The sequence below is a fragment of the Syngnathus floridae genome, unplaced genomic scaffold (assembly GCF_059516105.1).
Source record: "Syngnathus floridae isolate MCC-2025c unplaced genomic scaffold, RoL_Sflo_1.0 HiC_scaffold_63, whole genome shotgun sequence".
NCBI lineage: Eukaryota > Metazoa > Chordata > Actinopteri > Syngnathiformes > Syngnathidae > Syngnathus > Syngnathus floridae.
The window spans coordinates 198373-204372 of record NW_028284092.1 but is presented as its reverse complement, the minus strand read 5'-3'; positions in this window follow the sequence as shown (position 1 = coordinate 204372).

Below are 6000 nucleotides of genomic sequence, written 5' to 3'. Positions count from 1 at the left end.
AAAAACAATACTTACCTGATACAAACCTGAAAAAAGGAAACATAAACACAAAATTGAATATAAACTAAAAAATGGTTGGAAGTAAATAATTACATTATCAAAAAACAATACTTACCTGATACAAACCTTAAAAAAAAGGAAACACAGTTATACTTACCTATGCCGAGATCACATATTCACGCCCAATCGGTACCTGCAAGAAAAGAAACAGAAATACACAAGAGCGAAAAAAACAACAAGTTAATAAGCTAAAATAAGTAAATGGGAAATTATCCGGTACGAAACGCAAATTGCTGACATGAAACTATATAAGGACCGCTCCAAGCAGGAAACTCAGTCTCGATGCGGCCATGAAGGAGGAAACAGCTCCACGTGCAATAAAACTAAATTTAGCTGCAATTCCCGTGTGCCAGACCTGAGGAAGGCACAAAAGATGCCGAAACGTTGTCGATGGCCACACGGAGGAAATAAAAGGGAGCGCAAACTAGCGCCGATAGGAAAACAATTAGACGCAAAATTATTATTGACCCACGCTCTACCCAGATAGGAGAGCGCATGGATGCCGCACAGAGCAAGATGCTCTCGCTCCACCCAGATAGGGGAGTCGATGAATTAAGTGCGAGGTACGATTAATTTGACCGCAAATGCAGCTGTCAATCTATCATGCCAAGTCGAGACTCATATATTACATATATAACAAAGGCGACCGGATAGGCAAAGTACAAACACAAAAACAAACAACAACTGCAAAGCAAATACATGTTTATTAAGCCCAATTTGGCCTGGCCAGCATGGCTGGCGCAGCCACGACGGACAGTGTGCTCTGGGGCTGGTTGTGGGACGTGGGCGTGGACGGTAGGACCGTGCCTTTGCTCCTCTCCTTCGGGGGAGGAACTCCATACTTAATCCTAACCCTGATACAAACCTAAAAAAAAGGAAACACAGTTATACTTACCTATGCCGAGATCACATATTCACGCCCAATCGGTACCTGCAAGAAAAGAAACAGAAATACACAAGAGCGAAAAAAACAACAAGTTAATAAGCTAAAATAAGTAAATGGGAAATTATCCGGTACGAAACGCAAATTGCTGACATGAAACTATATAAGGACCGCTCCAAGCAGGAAACTCAGTCTCGATGCGGCCATGAAGGAGGAAACAGCTCCACGTGCAATAAAACTAAATTTAGCTGCAATTCCCGTGTGCCAGACCTGAGGAAGGCACAAAAGATGCCGAAACGTTGTCGATGGCCACACGGAGGAAATAAAAGGGAGCGCAAACTAGCGCCGATAGGAAAACAATTAGACGCAAAATTATTATTGACCCACGCTCTACCCAGATAGGAGAGCGCATGGATGCCGCACAGAGCAAGATGCTCTCGCTCCACCCAGATAGGGGAGTCGATGAATTAAGTGCGAGGTACGATTAATTTGACCGCAAATGCAGCTGTCAATCTATCATGCCAAGTCGAGACTCATTTATTACATATATAACAAAGGCGACCGGATAGGCAAAGTACAAACACAAAAACAAACAACAACTACAAAGCAAATACATGTTTATTAAGCCCAATTTGGCCTGACCAGCATGGCTGGCGCAGCCACGACGGACAGTGTGCTCTGGGGCTGGTTGTGGGACGTGGGCGTGGACGGTAGGACCGTGCCTTTGCTCCTCTCCTTCGGGGGAGGAACTCCATACTTAACCCTAACCCTAACCCTAACCCTAACCCTTACCCTAACCCTAACCCTAACCCTAACCCTAACCCTAAACCCTAACCCTAACCCTAACCCTAACCCTAACCCTAACCCTAACCCTGAACGTACACACAAATTTGAACAATAATGGCAAATAAGCACTATTTGAGACCAAAAGGCAGTTAAAAGTAAATACTTACCTCAAATAAAACCACAATACTCACCCAAAACAAAAAAATGTGCATACCTATCAAATTGAATGTAAATAATTGCAAATAAGCATTATTTTGGACAAAAAAAACCAAAAAAGCAGTTAAAAGTAAAATACTTACCTTAATTAAAACCATAATACTTACCCAAAACAAAAAAATACCCAAAACAAAAAAATACCCCATTTCCCGACAAGACAAAAACGTCAACCTGCAAGTTAAATTTGAAAATAAACAAGTCAAAATCTGAACGTAAACACAAATTTGAACAATAATGGCAAATAAGCACTATTTGAGACCAAAAGGGAGTTAAAAGTAAATACTTACTTCAAATGAAACCACAATACTCACCCAAAACAAAAAAATGTGCATACCTATCAAATTGAATGTAAACAATTGCAAATAAGCATTATTTGGGACAAAAAAAAAAAAAAAAAAAAAAGCAAAAAAAGCAGATAAAAGTAAAATACTTACCTTAATTAAAACCATAATACTTACCCAAAACAAAAAAATACCCAAAACAAAAAAATACCCCATTTCCCGACAAGACAAAAACGTCAACCTGCAAGTTAAATTTGAAAATAAACAAGTCAAAATCTGAACGTAAACACAAATTTGAACAATAATGGCAAATAAGCACTATTTGAGACCAAAAGGCAGTTAAAAGTAAATACTATTAAAACCATAATACTTACCCAAAACAAAAAAATATACTTACCTATTCCGGAGATCACAAATCCACGCCCAATCGGTGCCTGCAAGAAAACAAGTTACCATGTTAAAGAAACAAGCGCAAATCGCTGGCTCCGCCCACTTGGGGGAGTGTATATAAGCACCGTTCGGAGCAGGAGCTCTCAGTCTCGATGCGGCCGTGGAAGGGGAAGCAGCTCCCCATGTGATGAAACTAAACTAAATTTAGATGCAATTCCTGTGTGCCAGACCTGAAGAAGGCACAAAAGGTGCCGAAACGTTGTCGATGGCCACACAGATGAACAAAATTTAGCGCAAAATGACGCCGGTACAAAACCAATTGGAAACAAATAGTAATTTACCCACGCTCTACCCAAATAGGAGAGCGCATGGATGCCGCACAGAGCAAGATGCTCTCGCTCCACCCAGATAGGGGAGTCGATGAATTAGGTGCGAGGTACGAATATTTAGTTGAACGCAAGCGCAGCTGTCAATCTTACATGCCAAATCGAGACTCACTTATTAATTATATAACAAAGGCGACCGGATAAGTAAAGTGCAATCAAGAAACAAACTTACAATAAGCACAAACACGTGTTCAAGGTCACAAACGATCTTTATTAAGCCCTAATTGGTCCTGGCCAGCATGGCGGGTGCGGCCGCAACGGGCAGGATGCTCTGGAGCCGGTTGTGGGACGTGGGCGTGGACGGTAGGACCGTGCCTTTGCTCCTCTCCTTCGGGGGAGGAACTCCATACTTAATCCTAACTCGCCTGTGCCACCTCCACTGCCCCCCCACGTTTCCAGTTTCCATTCAGCTCCTGCTGCGTCTGTGCGCTGTCCCCTAAACCGATCCTACCCTAACCCTAACCCTAACCTAACCCCAAACCCTAACCCTAACCCTAACCCCAACCCTAACCCTAACCCTAACCCAAATCCCTCCCTGACTCCCAATATGAAAAAAAATTTCAACCTGTAAGTCAAAAATTGAAAATAAGAAGTCAAAAATTTGAACATAAACACAAAATTGGATATAAACTAAAAAGTAGTTGGAAGTAAATATTTACACTATCAAAAAACAATACTTACCTGATACAAACCGGAAAAAAGGAAACATAAACACAAAATTGGATATAAACTAAAATCCCAATATGAAAAAAAATTTCAACCTGTAAGTCAAAAATTGAAAATAAAAAGTCAAAAATTTGAACATAAACACAAAATTGGATATGAACTAAAAAGTGGTTGGAAGTAAATATTTACACTATCAAAAAACAATACTTACCTGATACAAACCTGAAAAAAGGAAACATAAACACAAAATTGAATATAAACTAAAAAATGGTTGGAAGTAAATAATTACATTATCAAAAAACAATACTTACCTGATACAAACCTAAAAAAAAGGAAACACAGTTATACTTACCTATGCCGAGATCACATATTTACGCCCAATCGGTACCTGCAAGAAAAGAAACAGAAATACACAAGAGCGAAAAAAACAACAAGTTAATAAGCTAAAATAAGTAAATGGGAAATTATCCGGTACGAAACGCAAATTGCTGACATGAAACTATATAAGGACCGCTCCAAGCAGGAAACTCAGTCTCGATGCGGCCATGAAGGAGGAAACAGCTCCACGTGCAATAAAACTAAATTTAGCTGCAATTCCCGTGTGCCAGACCTGAGGAAGGCACAAAAGATGCCGAAACGTTGTCGATGGCCACACGGAGGAAATAAAAGGGAGCGCAAACTAGCGCCTATAGGAAAACAATTAGACGCAAAATTATTATTGACCCACGCTCTACCCAGATAGGAGAGCGCATGGATGCCGCACAGAGCAAGATGCTCTCGCTCCACCCAGATAGGGGAGTCGATTAATTAAGTGCGAGGTACGATTAATTTGACCGCAAATGCAGCTGTCAATCTATCATGCCAAGTCGAGACTCATTTATTACATATATAACAAAGGCGACCGGATAGGCAAAGTACAAACACAAAAACAAACAACAACTACAAAGCAAATACATGTTTATTAAGCCCAATTTGGCCTGACCAGCATGGCTGGCGCAGCCACGACGGACAGTGTGCTCTGGGGCTGGTTGTGGGACGTGGGCGTGGACGGTAGGACCGTGCCTTTGCTCCTCTCCTTCGGGGGAGGAACTCCATACTTAATCCTAACTCGCCTGTGCCACCTCCACTGCCCCCCCACGTTTCCAGTTTCCATTCAGCTCCTGCTGCGTCTGTGCGCTGTCCCCTAAACCGATCCTACCCTAACCCTAACCCTAACCTAACCCCAAACCCTAACCCTAACCCTAACCCCAACCCTAACCCTAACCCTAACCCAAATCCCTCCCTGACTCCCAATATGAAAAAAAATTTCAACCTGTAAGTCAAAAATTGAAAATAAGAAGTCAAAAATTTGAACATAAACACAAAATTGGATATAAACTAAAAAGTAGTTGGAAGTAAATATTTACACTATCAAAAAACAATACTTACCTGATACAAACCGGAAAAAAGGAAACATAAACACAAAATTGGATATAAACTAAAATCCCAATATGAAAAAAAATTTCAACCTGTAAGTCAAAAATTGAAAATAAAAAGTCAAAAATTTGAACATAAACACAAAATTGGATATGAACTAAAAAGTGGTTGGAAGTAAATATTTACACTATCAAAAAACAATACTTACCTGATACAAACCTGAAAAAAGGAAACATAAACACAAAATTGAATATAAACTAAAAAATGGTTGGAAGTAAATAATTACATTATCAAAAAACAATACTTACCTGATACAAACCTAAAAAAAAGGAAACACAGTTATACTTACCTATGCCGAGATCACATATTTACGCCCAATCGGTACCTGCAAGAAAAGAAACAGAAATACACAAGAGCGAAAAAAACAACAAGTTAATAAGCTAAAATAAGTAAATGGGAAATTATCCGGTACGAAACGCAAATTGCTGACATGAAACTATATAAGGACCGCTCCAAGCAGGAAACTCAGTCTCGATGCGGCCATGAAGGAGGAAACAGCTCCACGTGCAATAAAACTAAATTTAGCTGCAATTCCCGTGTGCCAGACCTGAGGAAGGCACAAAAGATGCCGAAACGTTGTCGATGGCCACACGGAGGAAATAAAAGGGAGCGCAAACTAGCGCCTATAGGAAAACAATTAGACGCAAAATTATTATTGACCCACGCTCTACCCAGATAGGAGAGCGCATGGATGCCGCACAGAGCAAGATGCTCTCGCTCCACCCAGATAGGGGAGTCGATTAATTAAGTGCGAGGTACGATTAATTTGACCGCAAATGCAGCTGTCAATCTATCATGCCAAGTCGAGACTCATTTATTACATATATAACAAAGGCGACCGGATAGGCAAAGTACA